Source organism: Ascaphus truei, chromosome 8 (genome assembly GCF_040206685.1).
Source record: "Ascaphus truei isolate aAscTru1 chromosome 8, aAscTru1.hap1, whole genome shotgun sequence".
NCBI lineage: Eukaryota > Metazoa > Chordata > Amphibia > Anura > Ascaphidae > Ascaphus > Ascaphus truei.
This window is the reverse complement of record NC_134490.1, coordinates 43,919,447-43,929,239: the sequence shown is the minus strand read 5'-3', so window position 1 is coordinate 43,929,239 and position 9,793 is coordinate 43,919,447. Positions and strand designations below refer to the sequence as shown.

At 43.9% G+C, this 9,793-nt stretch overlaps 1 protein-coding gene across 4 annotated transcripts in view; it reads left to right on the top strand.

Annotated features, from left to right (window-relative positions):
* Window positions 1–655: 655 nt before the first annotated feature.
* Window positions 656–9,793, top strand: part of STYK1 (serine/threonine/tyrosine kinase 1) — a 40,038-nt gene continuing 30,900 nt past the window's right edge. For 2 of the 4 annotated variants that reach the window (XM_075611752.1, XM_075611753.1), the window contains exon 1: window positions 668–1,166. The gene's annotated coding sequence lies outside the window, so the exon portion shown is untranslated. Of the gene's footprint in view, window positions 1,167–9,793 lie in introns of all 4 variants that reach the window. The other 2 variants (XM_075611757.1, XM_075611756.1) reach the window with 2 other exon arrangements.

The following is a 9,793-nucleotide window of genomic DNA, read 5'->3' as shown; positions in this document are numbered from 1 at the left end:
CTGATTCGGGCTCGATCGCGCTTTGATGATTTGGTCACTGACAGAGTTGTGTATCAAGAAAAACAAATAACCATTAGGCACTTAATTCAAGTAATTGCCCAGAATTGTGGTTGTTTTAGGCTCTTGTGTGTCAGAGAGCTCTTTGGGGAGTCGTATCAGAGGAGTGAGGCTGCATATAATCAGATCTGCAGTCAATCAAGTTTTTTTTTTTATCTTGGACTAACATTTTTTTTATATTATTTTATCTGCATTAAAAAAAAATCTTGTGTTAGTTTATTAATATGTAAAAAATGTATCAACCGGGGCTAACAAATGTTATGCATTTGATTACGTACTGTACATGCCTACAACACAGCCTCGAATATCCCTATAGACTGAAGAAATCAATTACATTTATATTTATAGGGTTTTTTGGTCCGTATTATATATAGTGCTTTAACGCCGATATGGTGCTATCACATGGAAAGTAATGTACAAAAAAAATATTACTTTCAATTAGCATTTGTATCCAAATCTTGCAGTTTTTGCCCCAGAGTTGCCCACTTTGCCTTGCTACATAGACGCTGTATATTCTCCCCCCAGGGTTGACCAGCCTATGTTTGCCCTACAGTATGTGTGTTTGTGTGTGTGGGTGTACGTGTGTAAATGCACAGTACAGGGAGCAGGGTGGGGAGCCAGTCAGTACACATCAGAGCCAGAAAGACCCGTCAGACAGGTGTGAAGTCAGTAGAAATCTGATCACAGAGGTGTATCCAGGGAACGTCCAGTCTGTCTGTCTGTCTGAAGAGCTACGTACACAGAACCAACGGGTGTAGAGGAAGAAAGAGGGAGCGAAAATAGCACAGGGGGAGGAAGGGGCGAGAGAGAGAGGCAGACAGAAAACACACAAAGAGAAAGAGAGAATACTATCCAGTAAAATAAAGTAGTGACAGAAATAGATCCATACAGAGCCCGGGTAAAAGGATATGAAAAGGGTGAGAAAGAGTGTACAGTATATAGTGAGAACGAATGAGGGGGGTAGAAGGATAGAAAGAGAAACACAGAAGATACAGAGAAAGAAGAAGGATTGTGAGGGGTCAGGACACACAATGCCCTGAAGACCACCATCAGATGAGGGGACAGTGTCAAGACAGAGGGTCTTCCCTAACTGGATCCCACTGAGCCAGGTACTGTACATACTGTATCTCCTGGGGAAGGTGACAGTGATAAGACATGGAAGGGGCCAGGGGGATTGTGCCAACCTTTTGAACAGTTCATACTGTACTTTACGTTTTGAGAACCTGAAGGGTTAGGTTGCCTTTCAGATCCAGGTCAGTAGGAAGAGGATTTAACAGTCTCATACATTTATGCTTGGCAATGCATAGGCAGCACTATATATGTATATTTTAGAGAGTATGTATGTGGTGGTGGGATGCAGTACACGTGTACAGTATATAGAGTGTATATAGCAGGTTACATGTACAGCAGCTGTAATAATGTCTTCATTGCAGTAGTGATACAGAAGAAAAACAATGAATACATACAGTGTATACACAATATAAACTAGACAAACAGTATATATACAATATACACAAACAGTGTGTATGCCAGAGTATGTGATACTGTGTATAGTGCTGTGTATATGTGTATCTCCCTGAGTATGTGACATTGTGTATAGTGCTGTGTGTGTGTGAGTTTCCCTGGGAATGTGACAATGTGTATAGTGCTATGTGTATGTGTGTATCTCCCTGAATATGTGACACTGTGTATAATGCTATGTGTATGTGTACATCTCCCTGAGTATGTGACACTGTGTATAATGCTATGTGTACAGTATGTGATCGTCTCCCTGAGTATGTGACACTGTGTATAGTGCTGTGTGTACGTGGCTTCCTATCAGTGGCACTGCTATGTGTATGTGTGAGTTTCCCTGAGTATGTGACACTTTGTATAGTGCTATGTGTATGTCTGTATCTGCCTGAGTATGGGACACTGTGTATAGTGCTGTGTATATGTATGTGACACTGTGTATAGTGCTGTGTGTATGTGTATGTCTCCCTGAGTTTGTGACACTGTGTATAGTGCAGTGTGTATGTGTACGTCTCCCTGAGTTTGTGACACTGTGTATAGTGCTATGTGTATGTATCTCCCTGAGTATGTGACACTGTATATTGCTATGTGTACGTCTCCCTGAGTATGTGACACTGTATATAGTGCTGGGCGTATGTGTGTGTCTCTGAGTATGTGACACTGTGTATAGTGTTGTGCGTGTGTGTCTCTCTGAGTATGTGACACTGTATAGTGCTATGTGTATGTGTGCTTCACCCTGAGTATGTGACACTGTGTATAGTGCTGGGCGTATATGTGTATCTCTGAGTATGTGACACATTGTATAGTGCTATGTGCATGTGTGCTTCACCCTGAGTATTTGACACTGTGTATAGTGCTGGGCGTATATTTGTATCTCTGAGTATGTGACACATTATATAGTGCTATGTGCATGTGTGCTTCTCCCTGACTATGTGACACTGTGTATAAAGCTCAGGGCCGTCGACAGATTTCCTGGGGCACAGGACTAGACACGCACAAACAATCCCCCCACAATAAATACCCCCCCAAAAATACAAAAAAAATCCGCCCCCTCAAATACATACAACACTCCCACCCCCCAAATACATACAAATCCCTCCCAACCCCCCCAAATACATACGCCCCCACCCAAATACATACACCCCAACCCCCCAGATACATAGGAATCCCTCCCACCCCCAAAATACATACTCCCACCCCCCCCCCCCAATACATATACCCCCACCCCTCAAATACACACAAATCCCTCCCATTCCCCAAATACATACAGCCTCCCCACCCTCACCCAAGTACATACAAATCCCCACCACCACCCAAATACATACAAAACACACTTACCTTCGGGATGGTCTCAGGCCTCTGGTTCCCCGGCTCTCCCCCCACTGCTGCGGGCTTCCAGTCGGGCTTCCCCATCTCCCACGCTGTGCAGGCCTGCCTCCCTACTTCACTGTCCCATTCTGGGCCTCCCTCACTGTCCCACGCCGGGCATCCCTTGCTGTCCCACGTCGGGCCTCCCTCACTGGCTCCCTACCTCACAATCCTGCGCCGGGCCTCCCTCGTACCGGGCTTCGTTCCCTCACTGTTCTGCGCCGGGCCTCCCTACCTCACAGTCCTGCGCCGGGCCTCCCTCACTGTCCTGCGCCGGGCCTCCCTACCTCACTGTCCCACGCTGGGCCTCTCTCCCTCATTGTCCTGCGCCGGGCTTTCCTCCCTCACTCAATCTCCCTTGCTGGGCCTCCCTCACTGTCCCACACCGGGCCTCCATCCCTTATTGTTTCACGCTCTGCTCCCCTCCCTCACTGTCCTGAGCCGTGCTTCCCTCCCTCAGTCTCAAACTTTCAGGACATTCCAGCCCTTCATACTGGGGCCTGTATCTCAGGAAGTAGGGGGTCCCCAGATCTTAAAGTAATGTGGTTCGGCTCTGGAGACCCCCCTGCTTCATTACTACTGAATGTACTACAAGTAAAAATGTAATTTAACATTTTAAAAATTGTACGGGGAGACCACTTCTGTCTGCTCTCATGGTGCAGCTCCTCCACACTGGTACGGGCCGGTAGGATTAAAGCAGTGAGAGTCCCATTCAGAAGCAGGGACTTCTGCTGCGTTAATCCTGATGGGAAATTAGTGTACTGAGTTTTTGGTCGTGGGGAAAGCCGCGATCGGCCGTGGTCAGGCTCCGTTCAGATGCAGTCGGATGGACGGATTTGGATCCGCCATGGATTGGCAGGTCCCTTTTGTCCCCGGATTTCCACAGATCAATCTCAAACGGGTAATTCGTCTTTTCCGGATTTTTGTTATCATTGACAATCCGTGGATTACGCAATACTTTGGAAGATTATAAAATACAATTCGCGGATTCCACAATCCGTTGGACGATTCTTAAAAATCCTTGCACGGATTGCTGAATTCGCAGATTGGATTCTACAAATCTGTTAACGGATATTATCCAATGGCAGTTTTGGATTAATCTGCACAGATTGAAACTTGAAAAATCCGTTGACAGATTTCACTCTGCGGAATGGACTTTGAATGGAAAGCTCGGGAAATTCAGATTTTAACAGGTTCGCCCGTCTCTACCTAAATGTGCATTTCTGTCAATGTGCATGTAAAATCTTTCTCGCTATGGATCAGTTGCCCTCATCCCTCTATCTTCAGGTCTTAATTTAAAACCTATCTTTTGAAGAAAGCATTTTATAGGCTGGAACAGGGACTACAATCCTGTATCCTACGTACTGAATTCTCTGCTGCTGATATACTTACTGTCACTATATGCATCACTCGGCATTATATGTTTGTCACTGGAGACCAGGACTTTAAACACCTTTTAACCGGGATCATTCACTAGGCAAAACAAGGTAGTGGGATAAAATGTAGTTTATTCAGGTAAACCCGCGTATACACAATGAAATACAAAGATACAGGTAAAATACACCCTTACTGGGAATCTGGGGGTGAAATCTAGTCTCAAATAGGTGTAGGGCGTCTGCTTCGGAAGGCTTACCCTGACTGGGAAATTCTACCGACTTCCTGGTACTCTTTTCTGCTAGAAAACCTAGCCGCGACTGCTACGGTCTATTCTGAGAACTTGGTCCTCACGTCTAACTTGAAATGTCAGAGTACCATTGAAAGACCAATTGACCTAAATAGGAGTCTGTCAATCCCACTGTTTTCTAACAGTGACAAACACATTGATAGGTCAAACCTCTGACCATATAGTGACATAATGACATAGTAGAAAAGTCCTTTGATTCATGCTACAAATATAAAAGGTGCTGGCTTAAAGGGGAATTTGGGCAATGTTCTCTGCTTTTGACTTATAACATGGTGAAAAGGTTCATTTTGAACACCTGAGCTGTTTCCAATGTAACAGGAGCCAGTCTCCTATAGATATTGCGTCATTTACTTTTGCCGGGGTCTCGCAGATTGTGTTTGATCTCCCGATGTTTTTTCGGCTACTTACAGCTGACTCGCGAGTGCGTCGCGGCTGGGAAAATTGAGTTTTAGGGTTGGTTGCACTACTGCATAGTAATGATAGGTGGTGCTAGTGTTTTAGTGTGCTTTAAATCTAAATGCAATGTAACCTGTCCCTTATTCCCGTTCATTTTCTATCATATGTTATGCAACTAATGTCGAGACACTCCACCTGGAGCAGCATCCCATCACGAGCGGGAAAAGGAGAAAATAACTATTTGCTTGAATATATATGAGGTCGAGGTGGTGGAAGCTGCGACACACCGAGCTGCCCAGCAGCCTAATGCTTTTACTTTCTGGACCCATGTAAGCCTCCATTTGTGAGCTCTTCAGTGATAAAATTGTTATGTGATCTGCATTATGGTTGTTTTCTCTTTTCCCTGAGATTGCTGGCCGCATATATCCTATCATCCAGACTGGGACGATTTTTAGTCAAAGACTGGCACACATGCTCCTTTTTCTACTTCACTTGTGAGTAGGAAATTGGAAGCCTTAATTTTATTTACACACGGTTTTTTTACTGTATTACACTATCCACATTTCTTTTTTGGGCATTCGGCGACGCTCCCCTGGATTTCGAAATAAAACACACCCTTACTGGGAATCTGGGGGTGAAATCTAGTCTCAAATATGTGTAGGGCGCCTGCTTCGGAAGGCTTACCCTGACTGGGAAATTCTACCTACTTCCTGGTACTCTTTTCTGCTAGAAAACCTAGCCGCGACCGCTACGGTCTATTCTGAGAACTTGGTCCTCGCATGTGACTTGGTCTCTGTTGGGCAGGCTTTCCTAGCTTCAAAACCAAAGCCGGTTATTCTGCTATTGACCACAGAGCAATTTTGAAAAGCCCGCCCTTGCATCACCGACTCAAGTCACTAGATGGACTGATTTTCTGCCTCGGCCGTCTCCTTACATACCCTTCGCTGAGCTATCTTCAGCATGGAAGTTCGAACGGTGACCAATCAGAGTGTCGGAATTTCCCCACCAGCCAGTCACGAGCCAGAGGCTCGTCTGGCTTTATCCAATCAAAAGAGGGGTGTGCTTAGGCTCGAAAAGCTGGGCGAGCGGGAAATATGAATCGACCAATGGGAAATGCGCCTACCAGCAGCATTTTCCCCCAGCCAACCCATTGCCACCCGCCGGGCAGGCCCCACTAGGACTATCAGGCACAAAGGTGCCCCTTGTTCTCCGGACCTAATACTTCGCTCTTCCCCGCTCACCAAACGGTCTTCTCAACCTCTGGACATCCTTTCTCTCCTTTGATCTACGGACTCTATGTAGATATCCCGGAGCTTATGTACAGTATATGCCCGGGCTGACTGCATAGAGCTACATACTTTTCGTATAAAACATTAAAACATTGTTTTAATAAACTATATTACCTGGGGAACCTTATACCTGTGTGGGAAAGGGGTCTGGGATACTTGGGCTCAAAAAACAGAATTTTGGTGGACACTGTGTAGCCCCGGTGTAATTCACCTCGCGTTCCCACAAATCATGACTGCACGTGGGGGAGAATTACGAGACTACCGGTAAATTTGTCCCCCGAATTCCTGCAAGCAAGACAAATACATTTTGACCCAGATATCACACCTAAAACTTACACTCCTGAAGTTTCATGTTTCTGGGAAAAGGAGAACAGGTAAAGCCCCGAATAGGTCAGGTTTTCCCTATACTTTAACATGGGGAACTTGGAGTCTGGAACTTGGACTACACAACCTAATTGTAGAACTTGCTGGTGGGGCAAAGATATTACATAGGGTTACATTAGACTTCCATACACCTGCGCCTTCATCTACAGCCGCATATCCGAAAATCATACACTATTTGAGGGTAAACTATCAGTAGTACCGGTATCTTCGGTCAGCAACACTTTACACTGATTTTAACCCTATTTGCCCCCCAACATCTACCCTGTCCTGCAGCTTTTTCCTAACATGGACCCTAACCACACCTGGCATCCCTATTTTATAATCCTGCAGGAGACAATAGAATGGATTTAAAACCAGAGACGAACATGAAACACAGACAGAGCTCAATGCATATCCAGCAAAACTTTATACACGGTACAGTGCCTAAATATACATGTATTGATATCTATTAAATAAAATGGTCTTTTAGTTTAACATTTTGGCCAAATTGTTGTAAGCCCCTGAGCCACTGCACGGCAGACCACACCTCAAGGGTCCCTACACTAATATAAATTCTTAATAACCTGTGCATTGCCAGGAAGAATGATTTATAATAAATCTGTCAAAATTAGTTGCAAAGTTCTAAGTCTGATTGAAGCTTTTATTAACCTGTACATTACCAGGAAAAGCACTCTGTATTAGAGTTGTCAAAATCACACTGCAAGCAGGCAAGTTCCCCTGAGAGTGGGAGATGCTTTGGAGTGAGCTTTTAACCATCTCCCACTTTCAGGGGAACTTGCCTGCTTGCAGTGTGATTGTAACAACTCTAATACAGAGTGCTTTTCCTGGTAATGTACAGGTTAATAAAAGCTTCAATCAGACTTAGAACTTTGCAACTAATTTTGACAGATTTATTATAAATCATTCTTCCTGGCAATGCACAGGTTATTAAGAATTTATATTAGTGTAGGGACCCTTGAGGTGTGGTCTGCCGTGCAGTGGCTCAGGGGCTTACAACAATTTGGCCAAAATGTTAAACTAAAAGACCATTTTATTTCATAGATATCAATACATGTATATTTAGGCACTGTACCGTGTATAAAGTTTTGCTGGATGTGCATTGAGCTCTGTCTGTGTTTCATGTTCGCCTCTGGTTTTAAATGTATTTTGCCATGCTCAGTAGCACTCCTCTGTGACACTTATACGCTTATATATATGTTGTGGTTATTTTGGGGGTTCAACATGAGCTTGTGGGTGTTATATATGTGTTACAATTCTTGTTCAGCTGGTCTTAGCTGATTGGAGGGTGGCAACCTCCTACCTAATTTAAGCTCACCCCCTCCCACTTTTAAATGGTGACCATATAGTGACATAATGACATAGTAGAAAAGTCCTTTGATTCATGCTACAAATATAAAAGGTGCTGGCTTAAAGGGGAATTTGGGCAATGTTCTCTGCTTTTTGACTTATAACATGGTGAAAAGGTTCATTTTGAACACCTGAGCTGTTTCCAATGTAACAGGAGCCAGTCTCCTATAGATATTGCGTCATTTACTTTTGCCGGGGTCTCACAGATTGCGTTTGATCTCCCGATGTTTTGTCAGCTACTTGCAGCTGACTCACGAGTGCGTCGCGGCTGGGAAAATTGAGTTTTAGGGTTGGTTGCACTACTGCATAGTAATGATAGGTGGCGTTAGTGTTCTAGTGTGCTTTAAATCTAAATGCAATGTAACCTGTCCCTTATTCCCATTCATTTTGTACGATATGTTATGCAACTAATGTCTAGACACTCCACCTGGAGCAGCATCCCATCACGAGCAGGAAAAGGGGAAAATAACTATTTGCTTGAATATACAGTTAGGTCCAGAAATAATTGGACACTGATACAAGTTTTGTTATTTCGGCTGTGTACCAAAATAAATTAAAGTTACAGTTAAATAATGAATATGGGCTTAAAGTGCAGTCTATCAGCTTTAATTTGAGGGTATTCACATCCAAATTGGAGGAAGGGTTTAGGAATTACATCTCTTTAATATGTAGCCCCCTCTTTTTCAAGGGACCAAAAGTAATTGGACAATTGACACAAAAGCTTTTCATGGACAGGTGTGGGCTATTCCTTCATTATTTCAGCATCAATTAAGCAGGTAAAAGGTCTGGAGTTGATTCCAGGTGTGGCATTCGCATTTGGAAGCTGTTGCTGTGAACCCACAACATGCAGTAAAAGGAGCTCTCAATGCAAGTGAAACAGGGCATCCTTTGGCTGCAAAAAAAAGAAAATCCATCAGAGAGATAGCAGGAACATTAGGAGTGGCCAAATCAACAGTTTGGTACTGAACATTCTAAGAAAAAAAGAACGCACTGGTGAGCTCTGCAACACAAAAAGGCCTTTGTGGTGGATGATTGTAGGATCCTTTCCATTTTAAAGAAAAACCCCTTCATAACATCCAGCCAAGTGAAGAACACTCTACTGGAGGTAGGCTTGTCATTATCCAAGTTTACCATAATGAGAAGACTTCAGGAGAGCAAATACAGAGTGTTCACCACAAGGTGAAAACCATTCATAAGCCTCAAGAATAGAAAGGCCAGATTAGACTTTGCCAAACAATATCTAAAAAAGCCAGCCCAGTTCTGGAACAGCATTCTTTGGACAGATGAAACTAAGCTCAACCTGTACCAGAATGATGGGAAGAAAAAAGTATGGAGAAGGCTTGGAATGGTTCATGATCCGAAGCTTACCACATCATCTGTAAAACACAGTGGAGGCAGTGTGATGGCATGGGCATGAATGGTTTACAATGGCACTGGGTCACTAATGTTTATTGATGATGTGACAGAAGACAGAAGCAGCCAGATGAATTCTGAAGTGTATAGGGATATATTGTCTGCTCAGATTCAGCCAAATTCAGCGAAGTTGATTGGACAGCGCTTCACTTTACAGATGGACAATGAACCAAAACATATTGTGAAAGCAACCCCGGAGTTTTTTAAGGCAAAGAAGTGGAATATTCTGCAATGGCCGAGTCAATCACCTGATCTCAACACGATCGAGCATGCATTTCACTTGCTGAAGACAAAACTTAAGGCAGAAAGACCCATGAACAAATAACAACTGAAGACAGCTGCA